The following is a 9,157-nucleotide window of genomic DNA, read 5'->3' on the forward strand; positions in this document are numbered from 1 at the left end:
GGCCCCTCGCCTGGAGCCAAGGGAGCTCAAGGCAGCAGGACAGGCTGCCAGAATGCCAGGACGCTGGGATGCTGAGCAGCAGCTGCACTGACTGCCCCAAGCCTGGCCACCCAGCTGTGGGGGAAGCTGTGAGGAGGCCACAGTGCAGGACCATGGAGACAGAGGCCTCCAGAAAGGCTTTAGCTCAGGCAATGGCCCATTCCTCTCCTCTGCACACAGGGATCTCTTACCCCTCCAGCTGTGCACAGACCACGGAAACCGGGCTCTGCTTGCAGGGGAGAGCTGACTCTCCCGCCCTTGCAGGTGGTTTTGCTCCACAAGGTTCCCCATGGGGCTTCTCTCCCTTTTGGACATAGATGCAGGCAGCATCTGTGGGAGAGTCAGTGTCCACCCCCCGCTCCTGCCACTTCCAGCCCCTCTGCACAGTCACCCACGCCACATCAGTCCCTGTCCCTGGAACAGCTCAACACCTGCAGTGCCCGGGCAGGAAAATTAAGACCAGGGTTGTGTTTAGAGTTATAATCAGAGTAAGTTCCATTGTTTCTCACCCCCTTCATCTCCTGGACCACCTGCGATACGAGGTGCTTTAAGGCACACACCTCGTCCTCTCTCAGTGCTATTTTCACCTTACCCATCTGGGCACAAGACCAGCCAATGCAGCTCTGGAAACACAGGGCGAGGAGCTGCTTGTGCTCAAGACAGCAGTGCAGCTGGTGATGTAGGAGCCAAACTGATTCAAGCAAGAGCAGGAACTCCAGAGACACATTCCTAGTCTCTCTAGGGCAGTACGGTGTAGAGCACATTTTGTAACACCAGGACTCGTTAAAAATATGTCTCTCTGTGCCTGCGTCATCCCAGACACGTTTGCCATCAGCTAGCCACACCAGGACGACAGAGACTTTGGGATCCTTATTGTATAACTCTTGTTTTTTGCCCTTCTTTCCCAGTGTTTGCCTCTCAGGTTTTCCTTTCCCATCCTCCCCACTGCTGCTGGCTCTGCAGCCAAACCACACGGCAGTCCTCTGGTGCTTGCTGCCGGGGCCTGCACTCATCCAGCAGCTTTCAGTTACGTTATCAGCACACTTGGGCTGCAGCCACATATTTTATTATGTTCCTGTGCCCAAGCCTCTGATCTGGAAAACACTTACTTAGACCTCCAAATAACTGCACACTGAGCTCCCTGGGAGTGATTGCAAGCTTCTCCTGAGTCTGGATGTGGACACTAGTGAGGTCAACCTTCCTGGTAAAAGCAAAACCTGACCCTTTTGCTCAAGGGATAGTTAGATAATGAGGAATACAGTTACTGTCCAGTTCCTCTTTCATCTGCCTGTGCTTTAAAATATACAATGAAAGAGGAATGGAAAGGCCTGGGTGGTTTGATTTTATTTTTACTTGGGTTTTAACTAGGGGAAAGAAGTAGAAGTGTTCATGTAGTTTGTGTAGGTTTTTTCCAGGCTCTCTTTTTCTCTCTCTCTTTCTCCTACTTGTACGCAAAAGGCAGTGAAATGGGTGAACTACCAGGTTATGGTCTGTGGAAAGAAAAAAGGGCAGATGTTTTATTTCTATTCTTTGTGAGGATGCAGTGCAAAGAAAGTGCTGAAAACCAAAACATTTGGTCACTCTTATTGGAACGTCAGGGCTGAATTTTAAAAAATCATGAGTGACTGAGAATATCCAAAACAAGTACTACTACCTTTTGTAATTTCTAAAAACTCAGACCTAAATTCAGATCCAAAATCCTCAGCCCATAACCATGTCCAGCAGAGATCCTTCCAATTACAGTTAGCTATGCATCACCCTTCCTCTTCTGCTACTTGAACAGAAGATTTGAACTAAGCACTCCCTTTCCGAAGAATAGCAATAATAGAAGAATAGTCAACACATTCCACCACAAACCAAATTGCCCTGAAGGAACTGTAACACAATGCTCAGAGCCAGAGTGACTTCATCTTCACAACAAACGTCCCCATACTGCTCTAAAGTGGACTGTTGACATGCAGCACATTTGTTATTCAGGAGGTCAGAGCAGTTTATCAAAATGGTCTTTTTTAGCCGCTGCATCTCAAAAATTAATTATGAGAAGCAGCAGACCCAGATGCTCAAACATGGAGTACTAAATCTGCAGAGAGGCTGGTAGGTAAAACAGTCATCTGGCAAAATATGTGGATCCCTGGCCTTCAAACTTCAGACTCCTGACAATCAGTCCTTTGGAGTCCTTTGGATCTCAGGAGTTTAGGAGACTCTTTACAAGTCTGGTGATTTTCTTCTGCACACTTTTGGGGCATCTGGCCACACTGAGTATCAAGCTTTGCAAATCTGAGTTACATGGGAAAATGCACTTTAGATATTTCATGCTCCCCTTGGGTGGTTGCACAAATTAGTTTTGATTTTACATGTCCAAGGCAATAAAAAATTAATAAAAAACAAAACAAAAGCCAGTCATGAAACAGAATCAGTGAGAAAAGCAGCAAGTGTCTCCTCCAGCCAGGACCCTGCTTTGCTCTGCATCTCATGGCTGCACAGTCCTGTAGGCCAATATTGATGCCCAAGGTGGATGTTTCACAGTGAAGGAGATTTCCTTTGCAGTTTGCAGATGTCACCACACTACCCCACTCTGTGCAATAGCTTTGAAATTGCAACTCAATGTTTCCTAACCGAGCTAGTTTGGTCAGTACATTTGTAGCAGGCAGCTCTGCAGCTTGTTCTGGGAAGAGGAAGCAAGGAGGGAGAGAAGCTGAGGAGATTCCAGACTGCCAAGAAATACTGTCTCAGAGGTTTCTGCACACTGTTCCCCAAACCACACAACTTTCTTGGAAAACAACTTGAAAAAAATGGGTCACGCAGTCCATTTGATTAGCAGGCAGCAAGTCCTCTCACCTTGTAGCTTCAAGTTCTTAGACTTTTTTCCTGCCATGGAGTAAGGGAAGAAGGATAAGTGGGTTTGCGTGGGACACAGACAAGCTGAGGCTCATCCTGCATGGATGCCTCTTCACACTCATTCATCCATACTAGCTTAGCTAAGGCCAGGTGAACACAGAGTTTGGTCCCTCAGTCAGCAGATTTTCAGAGGATGCCAGCAGACTTTTTCTTGGGACAGCTCATTGCACAAATATCTCCAAAGCCAACATACTCCTCTTCATAGTATCACAGTATCATTCTGGTTGGAAAAGACCTTCAAGATCATCAAAGCCAACAACTACCCTAACTCTGCCATGTCCACCACTAAACCTCTTGATGAAGCCATCAAAGCTATACATCCCCAAGTCAGGCCCAGTTCCAGTTATTGGTGACTGTCCCTTCAGTTTGCTCAGCCCACCAAGTTCTGCCATCCAGCAGCATTCAGATGTGAGGCTATTGGTTTTGAAGCCAGTGTATGAAGAGACACAAATACAAACTAGTCATACATCAAACTCGAAAATACCAAACACTACCCTCAATTTCTCTTCCTAGGTGAAGAATAGAATTTACTCCTGCATCAGCTAACAGTTCTAAGTATCATTTTCGGATTGTTTTCCTCCATCTTTGGGTCTTGGATAGTTTCCAGCTTAAATCTTGAAGAACCAGTTGCTACTAGACTTTCTCCTGAGCTGTCTCTGTGCACAGCAGCTGCTGATGTGACCTGCAGCAGGGTGTCAGTGCCCTGGGCTCTGAAGAAGCCCTCAGCAAATCCTCCAGCAGTCAGCTCTAAACGCCACCCTGGGGAACTTGTCCAGGTGTTGGACTCTGACAGTTCTCAGCATTGCAGGTCCTGTTTGGGTGAAGCTGAGGGCTCCAGTGTGAGCCTAGCATGAATGTACACAGCAGAAAAATAGAACAAAGATGGTCTTTCACAGGGGTGATCATAGCAGAGCAAGTGGAGGACAGGAAGAAATGGGATACCAGAAGCACTGGAAGCATTCATGGTGCTGGATTCTCCAGGGAGCACTGTCAGGTTTCTTCCCTCCAGAAGATGGCTAATGGAGCTGCAGCTTAGCTCCAGGCACTAAAAACCCCTACAATGATGCAAGAAAAAATTACAAGTATTCCTTGCAGGATGGGCTGTGCACAATGGAGGAAATCAATGAGGAGACCATCCTGCAACCCTGGCCTTTATCCCCTGCAGCTGAGCACTGGGGAGGAACCTGTTCAGCCAGCAAGCTGGGTCAGAGGAATTGCATCCTTTCCACCAGACTGCCTCTGAATGTTAGACTTCATTGCTAGTCTGCTGCTTGCTAGTTCTTCCAGGCAAAGGCAGGCTTGGCTGAATCCTGCCTTGCTGGCTAACATGGGCTTTGAGTCTTGCAAACACCTTGTTTCCATTTCCATTCTTTACTTCATTGAGAAAAGAAAAAACTAATCAACACACCATGTGGACCTTCCAGTTGTGCTGTGACATCTCCCTCCCTTCCGGCCTCCTTTTCAGGCGGGCACACAGTGGTGAGAGTCAAAGGCTGGACTCCAGCAAGCAGAGGATGTTTCTGTTCGTGGTTGATTATGTATTTGTCACTCTTATTTTAGACTTCTGGTTAAGAAAAAAAAGAGAGTGAGAAAAAGACAGACACAAACCAGAAGGTTTCAAGCTGTTTTTCAGATGGACAGTGACAGATAAGAAAAACCCACCAACTGTCACAGCCATTGAATGACCCAAAAACACAGCACACACTATTAATAATAGCCTACAATGAATAACAGTGGCTTTAATATTGTGTTGTTAATATTGTTAATATTGTCATTCTAAAGAAGCAGAAAAATAACACCAGTCAGAAGTAAAGTGAGTTCAGTAGCTTGAGTTAATTCTTATTCCATCTTAATTAGTACATCTAGTTTTTTAAATGAGTAGAGGAAAATCATACTTCCTTTTGCTTTCCCTGCCTTCCCTGTTTAGCCAATGCCCATTCTCTGTTCACAGGTGCTGAGTAAGAATCACAACCCTGCCTAGAGGTTTTGCCTCAAAATAAGCTCATATTGCAGCCATCTGTCTCCTTAATTCCAGCACATCTTTGAAAAATAAAGGCATATTTTCCGATATTTACTCCCCCAAAGGACTATCTTTTCCCCAGCAGTAATACTGTTATGTTACTAGGCAAAGAGCAAAGTCTTACTCTGGGTGTGAAAGACTGATAGACTTTATGTCTTAAAGAAATTAGGAGATATGGAACTGCACTTTATTTGCTGCTGCTGTCAATGCAGTTATTCCACACGCATTATCCCTGAGAACAGAATCCAGCCCTGAAATACTAGAAAGAGCCATCAATTCACATTTTTTTAATAATCAAAAAAGTTAATGAGTTTAAGGTCTTAAAAAGACAAGATTGTGCTCATTCTTTTTCACAGATAATGAAGGCAGAGAGTGATTGTGCTTCTGATGCTGATCATTGTCTTTTACAGAACATGCTAAATTCCTTTTCTCTGCATATTACTTTCAGAAACATTTATTAGCCACATTTCTCTGCTGCCTGTTTCTGGAGATCTTATCAAATGAACATCCTGGATACAAAGCACTGCTGATGACTAGGTGGCACAGCAAGCAAAGGCCTGTGTTAAACTCACATGCTCTTGCTCTGCACCTACAGTCTCTGAGCTCTACCAGGCCCACTCCTGCATGGGGACACTTTGGGAAAAGCAGCTTTGCAGAGTGGTCTTCTGAGGTGGTCATTTCAGACTGCTCAAGGGGTCATTGCTGGCAATAGAGAAGTCAGGGAAGAAAAACACATCGGGCCTTTTCTGTTCAGAGACACCACTTCTGAAAGGCTCCCAAGTCACAGATAATTAGAGGCCTGGCCTGCACTGGAGAGATACCAGTTACCAATTTTTTCCATTCTTCCCTCAGCATCTGCTGCCGGCGAGCTCCAAGCAGCAGGGTGCTGGGCGGCCAGCGCCTCCTGTGACCCTGGGCAAATGTTCTGCTCTTCAGTTAAGCCTCAGGAACAACTGCAGGAACACTCTGACACCATCAGTATCAGGAATCCCTGCAATACCAAGAGGGTGTTTATCAGTCCCGCACTGTCACTGCAGCCCAGCCAAAATGTTGGCATTTGCAGTTCCCGGACCCTTCGCTTGGGGCTTCCTGGAGGAGGCAGATGTGCAGCTCATTGCTCCCCCTGCGAGCGCACAGGGGGCATTTCAACACCCCTGCCTTCACCTGCAGAGTCATCGTCAGAGGGAAGTACGTGACCACCGGGCTCCAGCTCGCAGCTAGTGAGCTGTGTTGCTCAACAGTGGCAGTTGGATTTACATCAGCCATCATCCTCTGTGGCAATTAAGTGCTTCCCCAAGGCCAGAGCTGTAGAAACCATTGTAACAGAAAAATAAGGGGGGTTTGCTGTACTACACGTATCTGCCTCAGTCCCTGTGCTATCACACTGCAGGTATCACCCCTGTAACCATTGCATCAAACCTCTCCTATTTGGACACGATCTTTGCAGACGTTGCCCCCAAAACCTCACCCCTCCTGCTCCATCAGACCCCTTCGCAGCAGGACAAGAAAAGCCCAAACAAAATGGTTTGAGTTGGTACCATTGCCAGCTCTGTAAAAGTGGGAGCCCTGTGTTCTGTAAGCATTGCCTTGACTGCCTGCAATGCTTTTCACCCTTCCCAGGAGAGACATACTTTGAGAGATGGCAGTCCTGGTAACCTGGGCAGCCCTATCTCTGCTTCTGAGAGTCTTAAGAGACTATTCATTATATTAGATGCCTCCACGCTACAGCTGAACTGGGACAGACCCAACAAACAAACCAGAGTATCTCCAGCACCCGGTACCTATTTTCAGCACATCTTCTCTATTGTGATAGAGCTCTTGAGACATTCCAGGGAATTTTTCCACTCCAGTGAAATTCCATCAGCAGACCTCTTCCTATTGCAATGCTTCAGATTATATTGCCTACAGCAGGGACACAGGCTGAAATGCCAGCATGTGGTAACTGGGGACTTCTTCCCCTTTGCCAGAGCAGCTGAGTTGCTTGACATTCTCTACTCAGGTATGAATCAGAGACTCCTTCAGGTAGCAGCAGCATTGAAAAAATAAGAAAGGAACGAGGTTTATTAACCCTGATGTCTTAGTCTTATCCCAGGATGTGAATGCCAGTGATCTTTGGAAACTCTTTGTTTGAAGAGTTCAAATATATTTAAAAAATAACATCTTGTTTCAAAGCACCTTATGGAACATTGCACAAACCCAACCAGGCACATAAAAAGTGTATTTTTAGCAGCACTCCAGCCTTATCCAGGCAGTGAACTTATACTTGGCACCAAGAGAGACGAGAAACTGCCCATCAGAGCACATTGCCTGGGCAAGTTATTAGTGCCAAAGCACTGATTATCCCCCTGAGGAGGTTGAAGTATCAGCAGACAGGCAGACAGGCTCCTGTAGGCTGCCTACAGAGCAGATCTTGATAAGGTCAAACCTGGCATCACAGCTTCCTATCAAAGGCTGAGTGAACATGAACGTTGAATCTTAAAACCGGAGCAGACTTGGTAACTTCGTGAGGCAGGGTCACTTTTCTAAGCAAGTAAATCTCTAGCCTGATGGGTGGACTCTGCAGATGTGGTTCTTCAGCAAGGACAAAGCTGCTCTTGCAGTGCTGTATAGGGCATGAATACTTGTAAAGCTGTTTTGCTCTGTATCACTTACATAGCTTGTATTAAGCTTTTACCTATAGATTTGTAACCTTTTAGTTGATACAAAGCCAAATGTAGCGTGAGTGATGCAAGGAAGGGGAACACCACATAAACACCAGAAAAAAACTTATTTTCTGTGAGAGTGACAGAGCCCTGGGACAGGATGCCCAGAGAGATTGTGGAGTCTCCTTCACTGGAGACATTCAAAGCCCCTTGGCCATGTTCCTGTGTGATGTGCTCTGGGTGATCCTGCTCTATCAGGGTGGTTGGGCTTGATGATCTTTCAAGGTCCCTTCCAGCCCCTAAGAGTCTGTGAAAAGTGGCAGGGAACTCACCTTGCACCAAAACCCACTGCTCTGTGCTCTGAGCGCCCTGTGCTCCCCAGGACTCTTGGCATCACCCTACTTCCCTCCCCACATGCAAACCAGCCTGCCCTGGCACACCAACACAACCTGCTCGCCTTCGACCTTGGTGCTGTTGGAGCTCTGAGGAAAAAGTACAGACACTTTAGCCAAGACCAGAGGACATGGAAAGGTGGCCAGTTCTGACCAGAACCTGAAGAACAGCTGAGGCAGGGGAAGCTCAAGGTGGGCAGGGACAGGAGAAGGCGAGAGTTTGTATGAGTGGAACCTCTCAAGGGCTCACTGTGCTGCCAGGCTGTCGTGCTCCAAATGTCAGTGCTCGATGTGTGTGGCCGTGACAAACAGTGTCATCTGTGGAAGGAGGGTGTCACTCTGGGCACAGGCAGACAGAGAGTGCCAGGGAAACAAAGAATCCTTCTGGTTAGAAAAGATCTTTAAGATCATTGAGTGCAACCATAACCTAACTCAACTGTTAACCCACCTCTACCAAGCCCAGCACTAAACCATGTCCCCCGCCACCATGTCTACAGGGCTTTTAAGCACCTCCAGGGATGGCAATTACAACCACCTCTCTGAGCAACCTGTTAACAGTGTTTAATTACCCTTTCAGTGAAGAAGTTTCTTCTAACAACCAATGTAGATCTCCTCTGGTGCAACTCAAGCTCGTTTCCTCTTGTCCTGCTGCTCATTACTAGGGAGAGAGACCAACCCTCCCTTGCTCCAACCTCCTCTCAGGTGTCCCCTCAGCCTCCTCTCCTCTGCTTACTGAGCTTGCTGCTGGTGTGAGAAACGTTTCTTGCCCCAATGAACAGGCCCAAATGGATCCTTCAGCAAAGCACAGGTTCTTTACACTCTGGCAAGAACAGGTGACATAAACAAGCAGGCACACCCATAGCCAGGTGAGTAACAGTTTATATTCCCTATTCCCGATGCAAAGTTCCCTCTTGATTCCCCACTGGCTGGGGAGTTCAGGGGTTACAGCCCATCCGATGCTTCTAATGATCCTTTAAGTTTCCCGCCCCTGTTATATTCCTAACACTAGGGTATATATATAAAAAAACCAACTCCAACATTCCGCTTCTAACACTAGGATGCGAAAACGACACTCTATTACCTTTCTAACATCAGGAGAGCCAGGACTGCAGCGGCCGCTCGGCCCGGAGACCCGCGGCGCTGAGGCCGGGCCGGGCTGCCCGCCC

Source organism: Chaetura pelagica, unplaced genomic scaffold, assembly GCF_000747805.2.
Source record: "Chaetura pelagica isolate M959 unplaced genomic scaffold, ChaPel_1.0 scaffold103, whole genome shotgun sequence".
NCBI lineage: Eukaryota > Metazoa > Chordata > Aves > Apodiformes > Apodidae > Chaetura > Chaetura pelagica.